Consider the following 16,207-nt stretch of genomic DNA (forward strand, 5'->3'; position numbering starts at 1 on the left):
CATCTCAAATATTTTTTAAAAATTGATCAGCAAAGAAAATGAGGAAGAAAACATTGCATTTTTTAAAAATTCATTTTTCTCCAAGGGGTTTATTCACAGCATCTTGTGTCCAGGAAATTAATCTTTAATTCCTGGAGACTTCAGGACAATGCTGGAGGGTTGGGAACTCTGCATACATATGTTGGACAGAGAGATTTACAGATTTGGATCGGCCTTCATAAAGAATGGAAACATATGGCTGTGTAAATGTGGGAGGGTGGTGTTATACATAGAGTCACATACAATCGACAACACAGAAACAGACCATTCAGCCCAAACTTATCTATGAGAGAGTTTATGCTGTACACAAGCCTCCTTCCACCTTACTTCATCTCTCCATATCAGCATATTCTTCTATTTCCTTCTCCCTCATTTATGCATCAAACCTCTTGTTATATGTATCAATGCTTTGACCACTCCATGTGGCAGCGAGTTCCACATTTGCACTACCACAGGTCTTACTCTAAAACATGGACCCTGATTGGAGACAACAGCACCTTGAGTTAGATTCTAACCCTGACTATAAAGCCTTAAAAGAGATTTACAGATCCCTGTGCCTCGCATTAGATCTTTTCACAGTGAAGAGTTGGCCACTATTGTTCTTGTATTTATAGAATAACCTTGGATCAGTGTCATATTTCACTCTGGGGATAAAGTGAAGTTTCCATTTCCTGGATTAAAAAGCATTACTGGGAACTGAGCCAGGCTGCTTCAAAACACCCATTATTGGAAGCAGTATTGGACCATTGTTTCTCTGTAGTTTACAATTCTTTTTATTCTTTCACGGAAAGTGAGCATTGCTATCAAGGCCAGAAATGTTTCCCCATCCCTAATTGCTCTTGAGAAGGTCACCTTCTTGAACCACTGCAGTCCATGTGGTGTAGGTACACCCAACAGTACTGTTAGGAAGAGAGTTCCGGATTTTTGACCTAGCGACAGTGAAGAAACGCAATATAGTTCCAAGTCAGGATGGTGTGTGGCTTGCAGGGGAACCTGCAGGCGGTGGTGTTCCTATGCATCTGTTGCCCTTGCCCTTCTAGGTAGTAAAGGTTTCAGGTTTGGAAGATGCTGTCAAAGGGAGGCTTGGTGAATTACTGCAGTGCATCTTGTATGCCAGTGGTGGAGGGAGTGAATGTTTAAGATGGTGGATGGCGTACTGATCAAGTGGGCTGCTTTGTCCTGGATGGTGTTGAGGCTCTTCAGTGTTGCTGGAGCTCTACTCTTCCAGACAAGTGCAGAATATTCCATCACGCTCCTGACTTCAGCCTTGCAAATGGTGGACAGGCATTGGGCAGTCAGGAAGTGAGTTACTAGCCACAGAATTCCCAGTCTCTGTCCTGCTCTTGTAGCCATAGTATTTATGTGGCTGGTCCAGTTAAATTTCTGGTCAATGGTAACCTCCAGGTTGTTGATGCGTGGGGGAATTCATAGAATCATAGAAAGGTCTGGCATAGAAGGAGGCTACTTGGCCCATCATGTCTGCACCGGCCAAAAAAAAAAAGCCACCAGCCTAATTCCACTTTCCAGCATTTGGTCTGTAGCTGCAAGTTACAGAATTTCAGGTGTACTTCCAGGCACCTTTTAAATGGGATGAGGTTTTCTGCCTCGACCTCCCTGTCACGCAGTGAGTTCCAGACCCCCACCACCCTCTGGGTGAACAAGGTTTTCTTCATCTCTCCTCTAATCCTTCTACCAATCACTTTAAATCTATGCCCCCTAGTCACTGACCTCTCTGCTAAGGTAAATAGGCCCTTCCATCCACTGTATCCAGGCCCCTCACAATTTTGTACATCTCAGTCAAATCTCCCCTCAGCCTTGTCTGTTCCAAGGAAAATAACCTCAGCCTATTCAATCTTCTCACTGTTCACAATGCTTCCAAGCTTTGTGTCATCTGCAAATTTTGAAATTGTGCCCTTTACACTCAAGTTTAGTTCATGATTGTATATCAAGAAAGTCAGTGGTCCTAGTACTGACCCCTGGGGAGCCTTCCTCAAATCCGAAAAACAACAGTGCACCACTATTCTGTTTCCTATCACTCAACCAACTTCATATCCATGCTGCCACTGTCCCTTTTATTCTATGGGATTCAACTTTTCTGACAAGCTTGTTAAGGGGCACTTTATCAAACTCCTTGTGGAAGGCTGTGCAATGTTAAGCTTCACTGAGTGGCCTCATTGAAATTATTGTTTGTACAAGCTCCCAGGCTCTAAGAGTCAGAGTTTGATCGAAGCAGTATTCATTACTAAAATGAAACTAGCTTGGCTCTTACTAAAAACAGTACTACAGTTTGCAAGAATATCTTGTTTTTTCTTGTAAAAGAACTTTAGCCTGCTAGACTGAAATAAAGGCCGGCTCGGGTCTGCAAATAAAAAACCCAACCCGAGCCCGAAAGAACCACTTCTGACCAGAGCCCGACCTGGCCTGAGTCCTTCCATTTTTATTTGCGCCCGACCCGACCCGACCCTACCATCAGTTAACTGACCTTCCGTTTTTCACTTTGTTGCTGATCTGCACAAGCTTAAATAACTAACAAAACCACCTTTCTAGTCCAAACATTACAGTAACAGTGGAGCCACTTACCTCTGATAGAGCGTGTCCAACCCGGCCTGACCCAAGCCCGAATGCCGGACCCGGAAGTGCAACCCGACCTGACCTGAACCCGACACAGGTCATCAGTTTCCGTCAAGTTTGAATCGGGTAATAGGCCTTTAGACTGAAAGCCTCACATTCTCTTCCTCCCTGCAAATACCTAACTAATCACAATGGGGTAGCAGCTGGAGCACTGCAGTTGGCCTCAGAGCCTCTGGATTAGGGAATTGGTAAATCAGGCAAATTTCCATTCTTCTCACTATCCAGTAACCCCTGTGGAAAGTATGTGTGTGTATGTGTGCATACATGAATGTTAGTCTGTGTGTGTTTGTGTGTGGGTGTGTATACGTGTGTTTGAGTTTGTGTGTGTACACATGGGTGTGTGTCTCTGTGTTTGTGTGTAATCATGGGTAAGAGTCTCTGTGTGCACATGTGGTTGCGATTCAGTATGTTGTTTATTTGGGGGCATTAGGTGAGAAAAGGATTTGGCTGTGATGCCTTCTGTGTCTTTCCTCATAGCTGCAACTTTTCAGTTCTAACAACATCCTTATAAACCTCCTCTGTACCCTCTCTAATCCAATTACATCCTTTCTGTAAAGAGGTGAACAGAACTGCACGCAACACTCAAGTTGTGGCCTAATTAATGTTTTATATAGTTCCAGCATAACCTCCCAGCTTTTATATTCTATTCCTTGGCTAATAAAGTAAAGGATTCCATATGCCTTCTTTACCTTATTGACCTGTCCTGCTAGCTTCAGGGATCTGTGAATATACACCCCAAGGTCCCTCATTTCCTCTACTCCTCTTATTATCCTTCCATTTATTGTGTATTCCTTTGCCTTGTTTGACCTCCCCAAATGCATCACCTCACACTTCTCTGGGTTAAATTTCATTTGCCACTTTTCTACCCACCTGATTAATATCTTCCTGCAGTCTCTAGCTATCCTCGCTATCAACTACACGGCCAATTTTTGTGTCATCTACAAACTTTTTGATCATTCCCCCTACATGTACATCCAAATCATTAATAAATACCACAAAAAGCAGGGAACCTAGTACTAAGCCCTGCGGAACCCCACATGAAACAGCCTTCCAGTTGCAGAAGCATCCATCAACAATTACCCTTTGTTTCCAGCCACTGAGCCAATTTTGTATCCAGCATGCTATATTAACCAGTCTGCCTTGTGGGACCTTGTCAAAAGCCTTGCTAAAATCCATGTAGACCACATCAACTGCACTACATTTATCAATCCTCCTTGTTACTTCCTCAAAACATTCAATCAAGTTAGTCAGACATGACCTTCCCTTAACAAATCCATGCTGAATATCCTTGATTAATCTGTGCCTTTCTAAGTGACAGTTTATCCTGTCTCTCAGAATTGATTCCAATAATTTGCCCATTACTGAGGTTAAACTGATTGGCCTGTAATTATTCGGTCTATTCCTAATGTCCTTTTTAAACAAAGGTACAATGTTAGCAGACCTCCAATCCTCCGGCACCACACCTGTATCCAGTGAGGATTAGAAAATGATGGTCAGACCTTCCGCTGTTTCCTCCCTGGCTTCTTTTAACAGCCTGGTGTACATTTCTTCCAGCCCTGGTGATTTATCTACTTTCAAGGATGCTAATCCCCTTCATATTTCCTCTCTCCCTATGTTTACCACATCCAATATTTCACACTCCTCCTCCTTAACTACAATGTCTGCATCACCTCCCTCTTTGTGAAGACAGACGCAAAATATTTATTAAGAATCATACCCACATCTTCTGCCTTCACACATAGGTTACCTTTTTGGTCTTTTATGGGCCCTACTTTTTCCTTTGTTATTCTCTTACTCTTTATGTATTGATAACAAATCTTGGGTTCTCCTCTATTTTACTTGTCAATATTCTTTCATGCCCTCTCTTTGCTTTCCTAATTTCCTTTTTGATTTCATCCCTCCACTTTTTGTAGTCCTCTCGGCTTTCTGTAGTATTGAGTTCTCGGTGTCTGACATAAGCTTTCCTTTTTTGCCCTGTCAAACCCTGTAAGCTTCTTGACATCCATAGGGCTCTAGATTTGACCATCCCACCCTTTTTCTTTGTGGGAATATGTTTATGCTGAACCCCTTGAATCTCTCCTTTGAATGCCCTGACGTTGATTTACCTTCAAGTAGCTGTTTCCAGTCCACTTTCGCTAAAACACTTCTCAGCTTAGTAAAATTGGCCTTACCCCAATTTAGAACTTTAACTCCTGTTCTATCCTTGTCCTTTTCCATAATTATGTTAAAACTGACTGAATTATGATCACTACCACCAAAATGCTCTCCCACTGCCACTCCTTCCACCTGCCCAGCTTCATTACCTAAAACCAAGTCCAGCAGTGTGCCCTCTCTTGTTGGACTTGCTACTACTGTCCAAAACAATTCTCCTGAGCACACCTGAAGAATTTTGTTCCCTCCATTCCTTTCACACCAAAACTATCCCAGTTAATAGTAGTTAATAGATAGTTAAAATCCCCTACTATTACTGCCCTATTGTTTTTGCACTTCTCAGAGATTTGCCTGCATATTTGCTCTTCCATTTCCCTCTGACTGTTCGGGGGTCTATAATACACTACCAGCAATGTGACTGCCCCTTTTTTCTTCTTTAGCTCAATCCATATGGCCTCAATTGATGATCCTTCTAACATATCATCCTTTCTGACAGCTGTAATTGCTTCTCTAAACAAAATTACCACTCTCTTTTTATCCCCTTCTCTATCTCATCTGAAAACCCTGTAAGCGGGAACATTGAGCCATTTCTCTCCCTCTTTAAGCCATGTTTCTGTAATAGCTATGATAGTGTACTGCCACGTTTCTATCTTTGCCCTCAGCTCATCTGCTTTATTTGCTATACTCCTTGCATTGAAGTATATACCCTTGAGCACTGCCAAAATCTTTTATTTTTCTATCCTTTGTTTCCTCTGCCTTCCAGGGTCACTCATTAATTTTCTGCTTTCCCTTTCCATTTCTGATTTTGCCCCATCTGAGTCTACCCTCAGGTTCCCATCCCCCTGCCAAACTAGTTTAAACCCTGCCAACAGCACTAGCAAACCTCCGGCAAGGATATTGGTCCTGGCCCTATTGAAGTGCAAACTGTCCGGCTTGTACAGGTTGCACCTTCCCCAGAATCGGTCCTAATGCCCCAGGAATCTAAAGCCCTCCCTCCTGCACCATCTCTCTAGCAACACATTCATCAGCTCGAACCTCCTATTTCCATGCTCATTCGCACGTGGCACTGGGAGCAATTCAGTGATGGTAATGCCATTGAATGTCAAGGGGAGATAGTTAGATTCTCTTTTCTTGAAGATCGTCATTGGCTGGCACTTGTGTGGCACGAAGCTTACTTGCCACTTATTAGCCCAAGCCTGAATATTGTCCTGGGCTTGCTGCATAAGGATAGGTAATGCTTCAGTATCTGAGGGGTTGCAAATTCTGTTGAACATCGTACAATCATCATTGAACATCCCCACTTCTGACCTTATGGTGGAGGGATGGTCATTTACGAAGCAGCTGAAGGTGGTTGGCCCCAGGACACTACCCTGAGAAACTCCTTCAGCAATGTCCTGGGGCTTAGGTGTTTGGCCTCCAACAACCACAACCATCTTCCTTTGTGCTCGGTTTGACTCCAACCAGTGGACAGTTTCCCTACTGATTCTGATTGACTTTAATTTTGCTCAGGCTTCTTGATGCCAAACTCAGTCAAATGCTGCCTTGATGTCGAGGGCAGTCGTTTTCACCTCACCTCTTGAATTCAGCTCTTTTGTCCATGTTTGGATCAAGGCTCTAATGAGGTGTGGAGCTGAGTGAGCTTGCTGGAACCCAAACTGAGCATCCGTGAGCAGGTTATTGCTGTGTAAGTGCTGCTTGTTAGCACTGTCGACAACTTCCATCACTTGGCTGATGTTCAAGAGTAGGCTGATGGGACAGTAACTGGCTGGCTTGGATTTGTCCTGCTTTTTGCGTACAGGACATACCCGGGCAATTTTCCACATGGTTGGGTAGATGCCAATGTTGTAGCTGTAGTTGAACAGCTTGGCTAGGGGCGCAGCTAGTCTGTAACACTAATCTTCAATATGACTGCCCAAGATGTTGTCTGGACCCATAGCCTTTGCTGTATCTATTGCTTTCAGAACTGGCAAAATGATAAACGTTTCAGCCTCAACCTCTTCTCAGGGGTATTACATATTCTCCCAGAGAACATTTAAACAGGCTGGGCTGGAATCACCTTTGCAGGTCTGCAGACAGTAATACAAGACCATTTTGCATATCAGGACATTCCACAGCCCAACCCCATGATTTCCATCTGCTTTAATCCCAAGCTTGTAGGTGGGGGAGGGGTGGGATGTGGTGTGCATCATATTCCTAAAACTGTGATCCTAAACTCCCAGTCACACACAATTTCAGTTGCCCATCAAGCTCCCACTCTCACAGTTACCACTGTATTTCTTTGAGTATAGAAGAATGAGGGGAGATGGTTCTGATCCTGGTGTTTAAAATGTTAACAGGATTTGAGGTTGGGAAATCCAGATCAAGGATTTAAGAATCTTAAACTTAGAGCTGGGACATTAAGGAGTGAAATCAGGAAGTGCTTTATCACACAAAGGGTAGCAGAACTCTGGAACTCTCTCTCCCCAAAGACTATGGATCCTGGGGATCAACTGGAGATTGCAAGACTGAGATAGATAGATATTCCATCTGCACTTCCTTTAACCTTCCCTTTTATTCTGATTCTACTTGTTTATTTGATCAGTTCTAATGAAAGGTTTACTCCTGAAAAATCACCTCGTCTGGTCTCTCCACAGCTACTAGCTGACCTGCCATGTGTTTTTCCAGTACTTCTGAATTTTGTTTCCCAGACATGCTTCTAGGTCGTACCAGGAGTGCTTAGTGGAAAACTGTCTCCTGGTTTGCAATTTAAGATTTTGTAAACTTTTTCAGAACTGCATTCAAATAACATCGAGACATCAACTGCAATGTGGCACAGCATAATTGTAGGTTGATTTGAGATGGCCATGGTTACAAGAAATGTTCCTCTAGCGGCAGGAATGGTTTGGGCAGCATGAGTTAAGATGAAATAAAAACAGAAAATGCTGGGAACCCCGATGAAAGGTCATTGACCTGAAATGCTAACTTTGTTTCTCCCTTCACAGGCGCTTCCTGACCTGCTGAGTATTTCCAGCATTTTCTGTTATTATTTCAGATTTCCAGCAAAGGCAGTATTTTGCGTTTATATTAAGTTAAGATGAAGTAAGGTTTGTAATTCGTTCTTGCTCCTCGGCATCTTAAGAAAGAAGCTCAAAATTTGTGTTTAAACAGTGCCTTTCATGAGCTCAGAAAGTCCCAAAGTGCTTTACAGACAATAAAATACTTTTTGATCAAGTAGCAAATGCCGCATCCAAATCGCACATAGTAGTCTATAACAAAACTATGAGGTAATGACCAGTGATTTTTTTGACACCGGGGAGAACTCCTCTGTTTCTCCATCGAATTACATAGAATTTATAGCACAGAAACGGGCCATTCAGCCCAAAAGATTAATGTTGGTGTTGAAACTCCATACGAGCTTCCTCCTACCCGACTTGTCTGTCAGCATATCTTTCTATTTCTTTCTCGTTATTTCTTTATTTAGCTTCTTCTTAAATGCATCCATGCTAATCGCCTCAACTACTCAATCATTAGCTTGAGCTGTCAAATGGCTAGGAGATATAGAAATGGAATTTAAGGGTTATTATCTGCACTGAAGTCACTAATTACAGATGACAACAATTACACAGCAAAATGTGATCTGAGTAGTCGAGCAAAATCTCTCAGTGCAAGGTTACGTGCGTTTGATATTTTTATCTGCTTCAGCAGTATACAGTTCCACTTCCATCTCTTCCTTCCTCTCCCTCCCGCGAGAGGAAACTATTTAGTAATCTCTTCAAACAGTGCCATGGGATATTTTACTTCCACCTGAAAGGGCCGATGAGGCTTTGGTGTAAATTATCTTTGGAAAAATGACAACTCCGACAGTGCAGCTCTCCTTTGTACTGCACTGGGGTGTCAGCTTGGATTATGTGTTTAAGTCTCTGGAGGGAGACTTAAGACCACAACCTCTGTGTCAGAGACAGGGCGTACTAATAAGTGATCAATGGTTGACAAAAGAAAGACAAGGAACGTGAATTATACATGCAATGGAAAGATGCTGAATTGTGTGGAGCAACAGTCAAACCTAGGGGTTCAAATGCACAATTCCCTAAATGTCTGAATACGGGGTGATAAAGGCATGAAAAGGCCAATAGCATTTGAAATTCACAATGTTACAATTCGAGCTTTCTCTCCAAGCTCCCTTTAGTTGTGTTTACATCAAAAGACAGTTTCTACAGGCAGACCCTACAGTCTGAAATTTAACCTTTAGACTTACACGTGCAGTGAGTGGAAGTAACTGGACGTGGAATAACAATTACCCTTTTACACGGACATTTCCACCAGCTGTCTCGCAGGGCTTCCCAACAGTTAACCTGCCCACTAATAAAGGTGGCAAAAAAGCCCAGTCAGACAATATCATGCAAGTGCGATTTAGTGACCCGATCTCTAATTACGCAAAAGCTAAAAGAACAAGAAGGAAAGACTTGCATTTTTATAGCGCCTTTCATGACCATTAGACATCTCAAAGTTCTTTACAGCCAATGAAGTACTTTTTCAAGTCTAGGCACTGTTGTAATACAGAGAATGTTGCAGCCAGTTTACTCACAGCAAACTCCCACAAACAGCAATGTGATAATGACCAGATAATCTGTTTTTGTGACATTGACTGAAGGATAAATATTCACCAGGACACCCGAATTCCCCTGCTTTTCTTCAAGAAAGTGATTCCTGACAATGCAGGGGCCCACTGTCACCATCAGAGTTCGCCAAGCTTCACACATGCGCAGCTACATCTTGCTAGGACAAAGTGGTGCGTGCGCGGGATGATGCCATCGCGCAGCCCCATCGTCATCGCACATCCGTGCCTGGCCCATCTTCGCACATGCACGATAAAGTGTCATCGGGTATCAATCCCCCCACTCGGCTGGAGTAGGACTTTGAGGCTGGAGCTCAATCCCCATCACTCGCTCTTGCCCCACTAGCCATTCTCCCCCCTCCGCTTCCATCTCTCAACTGCTTGCTCCAGACCTCGCTGTTCCCCCGACTGATAGTTCCTCATTTTGAGCTACCCCATTCTCTGGCCGCTCACTCCCCGACTGCTTGCTCCCCGCTTCCTCGCCACCTCCCCTCCACTCCAGCCGCAGCCGCCAGCTCTAGGCTGCACTGCTTTGCTCCTCTCGGCCACTCGCTCCTACATCGCCCCTTATGGCCTGCCATGCTTCTTCAGGCGGCGCTTGGAGAACGATCAAACGTCGGAGTGAGTGGGTGAGAGGGGGGAAGCAGTGCCGCCTATATCTAGCAGCTGGAGAGGGGTGGTGGGGGTGCGCGGGGAGTGACCAACTGACCAGAGAGTGGAGTGGTGCAAGCGGGGAACAATCAGCCGGAAGTGGGGGGGAGCAGCAAGGTCTGGAGCGGGCAGCTGAGGTGGGGGGAGGTGGAGAAAGCGAGTTGCCAAGGGACGAGAGCAGCCAGTGCGACGGGAGCTAGTAGTTGCGTTTGGGTGAAATCAGTCCTGGTCAGTCATATAAACAAGTCTCAATAATGAATTGGCAGCACATTTTATACTCTGCCCGATTTTCAATCGGGGTGACAGTTCACTATCTTTCAATGGAAATTCAATCATAAAATTCCTTTTGTATTTAATAGGATTACTGGAATATTAAATGGATCTGAGGATTACAGTTAGTGTCCCATTGCTGGGCTTCCATCCAACTTAGTGTAAGCTTAGTTTGCTGGAACGATCTGGCCATAAGCATTTCCTGTGATAAATTGAGCGCCGCCATCTTTAATCCTGGCAGCTGCCTGAACGTCGCGGATGTTCCAGGTGAAGAGCCTGGATTTGCGCATGTGTAAGAACTGCGTCACCTCGTGGTTGCATTGTCAGCAAACGCAGCCTTTCTTCAAAATAGTCCAGCCACCTGCCTCGGTTTCATGACTCATACTCCCTCAGTGCTGCACTGGAGTGTCAGCAATGACTTCTGTCCTCAAGCCCTGGAGTGATACTTGAACCAGAACCTTGTGACTCAGAGAGGAGAGTGCTACCAATTGAACCACACCAACCAAAACTGCAATACATGACTGATCAATGTATTTTTGAAAATAATCACTTGCATACATATCCAATTGACAAAATATTACTTCCCTTTGTCATGGGGTGAGTGATCCAGAGAGTAGGGCTGAGGGGACCAGTAACATTGCCACCAAAATTAGTGCAGTGTGAGGGGGCCTGAGTGAGGGGAAAGTTAGGCTGGAGGAAGTTACAGGGGTAGGATAGGAAGAGATTTTCGATGAGAAGAAGGATTTTAAATTTGAGGTGTTAAGTCAGGGACCCACTGCAGAATTGCAAGGTTAGGGGTGATGGGGAAGCATGGAACAGAGTACGGACTGCAGAGTTTAGGATGAGATGAAATTTGTCAATGATAGAGATTGGGAGGCTGGCATTACATAATTCGAGTTGAGAGGACATGGTAATGTGAGTAAGAACTTCAGAGTCAGTGGAGGAGAGATTAGGTTAGGGGCAAAGGTGATGAACCCAGTTTTCCAGGGTAGAGGCGATAATTCCGATAATCCTAGTGCATGAATCGCAAAACGTTAGTATGGAGGTACAGCATGTAATTAAGAAAGCTAATCGAATGTTATCGTTTATCATGAAGGGAATTGAATACAAAAGTAGGGAGGTTATGCTTCAGCTATACAGGGCATTGGTGAGACCACATCTGGAGTACTGTGTACAGTACTGGTCTCCTTATTTCAGGAAGGATGTAAATGCATTGGAGACAGTAGAGAGAAGGTTTACTAGACTAATACCTGGAATGGGTGGGCTGTCTTACGAGGAAAGATTGGACAGACTCAGCTTGTATGCGCTGGAGTTTAGAAGAGTAAGAGGCAACTTGATTGAAACATATGAGAGCCTGAGGGTCTTGACAGGGTGGAAGTGGAAAGGATGTTTCCTCTTGTGGGAGAATCGAGATCCAGGGGTCACTGTTTAAAAATAAGGGGTCGCCCATTTAAGACAGAGATAAGGAGACATTTTTTGTCTCAGAGGGTCGTGAGTCTTTGAAATTCTCTTCCTCAAAAGGCGGTGGAAGCAGAGCCTTTGAATATCTTTAAGGCAGAGGTAGATAGATTCTTGATAAGCAAGGGGCTGGAAGGTTATTGGGGATAGGTGGAAATGTGGAGTAATCAATTCAGCCATGAACTTATAGAATGGCAGAGCAGGCTCAAAGGGCCCAATGACCTACTCCTGCTCCTAATTCATATGTTCGTATTCCAGTTTTCCAGGGACAGAGGGGATCATCTCAGAATATAAGTAACAGGAGCAGGAGTAGGCCATATGGTGCTGTCATCCGATAAGGTCATGGCTGAACTTCTACATCACACTTTTCTGCCTGATTCCCACATCCCTGGATTCCCTTAGTGCCCCCAAAAAATCTATCAATCTCTATCTTGAATATATTCATCAACTGGACAAATGTGAGTTAATTAAGGGAAAGTCATGTCTAACTAACTTGAGGGGAGATGGTTCTGATCCTGGTGTTTAAAATGTTAACAGGATTTGAGGTTGGGAAATCCAGATCAAGGATTTAAGAATCTTAAACTTAGAGCTGGGACATTAAGGAGTGAAATCAGGAAGTGCTTTATCACACAAAGGGTAGCAGAACTCTGGAACACTCTCTCTCCAAAGACTATGGATCCTGGGGATCAACTGGAGATTGCAAGACTGAGATAGATAGATATTCCATCTGCACTTCCTTTAACCTTCCCTTTTATTCTGATTCTACTTGTTTATTTGATCAGTTCTAATGAAAGGTTTACTCCTGAAAAATCACCTCGTCTGGTCTCTCCACAGCTACTAGCTGACCTGCCATGTGTTTTTCCAGTACTTCTGAATTTTGTTTCCCAGACATGCTTCTAGGTCGTACCAGGAGTGCTTAGTGGAAAACTGTCTCCTGGTTTGCAATTTAAGATTTTGTAAACTTTTTCAGAACTGCATTCAAATAACATCGAGACATCAACTGCAATGTGGCACAGCATAATTGTAGGTTGATTTGAGATGGCCATGGTTACAAGAAATGTTCCTCTAGCGGCAGGAATGGTTTGGGCAGCATGAGTTAAGATGAAATAAAAACAGAAAATGCTGGGAACCCTGATGAAAGGTCATTGACCTGAAATGCTAACTTTGTTTCTCCCTTCACAGGCACTTCCTGACCTGCTGAGTATTTCCAGCATTTTCTGTTATTATTTCAGATTTCCAGCAAAGGCAGTATTTTGCGTTTATATTAAGTTAAGATGAAGTAAGGTTTGTAATTCGTTCTTGCTCCTCGGCATCTTAAGAAAGAAGCTCAAAATTTGTGTTTAAACAGTGCCTTTCATGAGCTCAGAAAGTCCCAAAGTGCTTTACAGACAATAAAATACTTTTTGATCAAGTAGCAAATGCCGCATCCAAATCGCACATAGTAGTCTATAACAAAACTATGAGGTAATGACCAGTGATTTTTTTGACACCGGGGAGAACTCCTCTGTTTCTCCATCGAATTACATAGAATTTATAGCACAGAAACGGGCCATTCAGCCCAAAAGATTAATGTTGGTGTTGAAACTCCATACGAGCTTCCTCCTACCCGACTTGTCTGTCAGCATATCTTTCTATTTCTTTCTCGTTATTTCTTTATTTAGCTTCTTCTTAAATGCATCCATGCTAATCGCCTCAACTACTCAATCATTAGCTTGAGCTGTCAAATGGCTAGGAGATATAGAAATGGAATTTAAGGGTTATTATCTGCACTGAAGTCACTAATTACAGATGACAACAATTACACAGCAAAATGTGATCTGAGTAGTCGAGCAAAATCTCTCAGTGCAAGGTTACGTGCGTTTGATATTTTTATCTGCTTCAGCAGTATACAGTTCCACTTCCATCTCTTCCTTCCTCTCCCTCCCGCGAGAGGAAACTATTTAGTAATCTCTTCAAACAGTGCCATGGGATATTTTACTTCCACCTGAAAGGGCCGATGAGGCTTTGGTGTAAATTATCTTTGGAAAAATGACAACTCCGACAGTGCAGCTCTCCTTTGTACTGCACTGGGGTGTCAGCTTGGATTATGTGTTTAAGTCTCTGGAGGGAGACTTAAGACCACAACCTCTGTGTCAGAGACAGGGCGTACTAATAAGTGATCAATGGTTGACAAAAGAAAGACAAGGAACGTGAATTATACATGCAATGGAAAGATGCTGAATTGTGTGGAGCAACAGTCAAACCTAGGGGTTCAAATGCACAATTCCCTAAATGTCTGAATACGGGGTGATAAAGGCATAAAAAGGCCAATAGCATTTGAAATTCACAATGTTACAATTCGAGCTTTCTCTCCAAGCTCCCTTTATTTGTGTTTACATCAAAAGACAGTTTCTACAGGCAGACCCTACGGTCTGAAATTTAACCTTTAGACTTACACGTGCAGTGAGTGGAAGTAACTGGACGTGGAATAACAATTACCCTTTTACACGGACATTTCCACCAGCTGTCTCGCAGGGCTTCCCAACAGTTAACCTGCCCACTAATAAAGGTGGCAAAAAAGCCCAGTCAGACAATATCATGCAAGTGCGATTTAGTGACCCGATCTCTAATTACGCAAAAGCTAAAAGAACAAGAAGGAAAGACTTGCATTTTTATAGCGCCTTTCATGACCATTAGACATCTCAAAGTTCTTTACAGCCAATGAAGTACTTTTTCAAGTCTAGGCACTGTTGTAATACAGAGAATGTTGCAGCCAGTTTACTCACAGCAAACTCCCACAAACAGCAATGTGATAATGACCAGATAATCTGTTTTTGTGACATTGACTGAAGGATAAATATTCACCAGGACACCCGAATTCCCCTGCTTTTCTTCAAGAAAGTGATTCCTGACAATGCAGGGGCCCACTGTCACCATCAGAGTTCGCCAAGCTTCACACATGCGCAGCTACATCTTGCTAGGACAAAGTGGTGCGTGCGCGGGATGATGCCATCGCGCAGCCCCATCGTCATCGCACATCCGTGCCTGGCCCATCTTCGCACATGCACGATAAAGTGTCATCGGGTATCAATCCCCCCACTGGGCTGGAGTAGGACTTTGAGGCTGGAGCTCAATCCCCATCACTCGCTCTTGCCCCACTAGCCATTCTCCCCCCTCTGCTTCCATCTCTCAACTGCTTGCTCCAGACCTCGCTGTTCCCCCGACTGATAGTTCCTCATTTTGAGCTACCCCATTCTCTGGCCGCTCACTCCCCGACTGCTTGCTCCCCGCTTCCTCGCCACCTCCCCTCCACTCCAGCCGCAGCCGCCAGCTCTAGGCTGCACTGCTTTCCTCCTCTCGGCCACTCGCTCCTACATCGCCCCTTATGGCCCGCCATGCTTCTTCAGGCGGCGCTTGGAGAACGATCAAACGTCGGAGTGAGTGGGTGAGAGGGGGGAAGCAGTGCCGCCTATATCTAGCAGCTGGAGAGGGGGTGGTGGGGGGTGCGCGGGGAGTGACCAACTGACCAGAGAGTGGAGTGGTGCAAGCGGGGAACAATCAGCCGGAAGTGGGGGGGGGAGCAGCAAGGTCTGGAGCGGGCAGCTGAGGTGGGGGGAGGTGGAGAAAGCGAGTTGCCAAGGGACGAGAGCAGCCACTGTGACGGGAGCTAGTAGTTGCGTTTGGGTGAAATCAGTCCTGGTCAGTCATATAAACAAGTCTCAATAATGAATTGGCAGCACATTTTATACTCTGCCCGATTTTCAATCGGGGTGACAGTTCACTATCTTTCAATGGAAATTCAATCATAAAATTCCTTTTGTATTTAATAGGATTACTGGAATATTAAATGGATCTGAGGATTACAGTTAGTGTCCCATTACTGGGCTTCCATCCAACTTAGTGTAAGCTTAGTTTGCTGGAACGATCTGGCCATAAGCATTTCCTGTGATAAATTGAGCGCCGCCATCTTTAATCCTGGCAGCTGCCTGAACGTCGCGGATGTTCCAGGTGAAGAGCCTGGATTTGCGCATGTGTAAGAACTGCGTCACCTCGTGGTTGCATTGTCAGCAAACGCAGCCTTTCTTCAAAATAGTCCAGCCACCTGCCTCGGTTTCATGACTCATACTCCCTCAGTGCTGCACTGGAGTGTCAGCAATGACTTCTGTCCTCAAGCCCTGGAGTGATACTTGAACCAGAACCTTGTGACTCAGAGAGGAGAGTGCTACCAATTGAACCACACCAACCAAAACTGCAATACATGACTGATCAATGTATTTTTGAAAATAATCACTTGCATACATATCCAATTGACAAAATATTACTTCCCTTTGTCATGGGGTGAGTGATCCAGAGAGGAGGGCTGAGGGGACCAGTAACATTGCCACCAAAATTAGTGCAGTGTGAGGGGGCCTGAGTGAGGGGAAAGTTAGGCTG

The sequence above is a fragment of the Heterodontus francisci genome, chromosome 29, assembly GCF_036365525.1.
Source record: "Heterodontus francisci isolate sHetFra1 chromosome 29, sHetFra1.hap1, whole genome shotgun sequence".
Lineage (NCBI taxonomy): Eukaryota > Metazoa > Chordata > Chondrichthyes > Heterodontiformes > Heterodontidae > Heterodontus > Heterodontus francisci.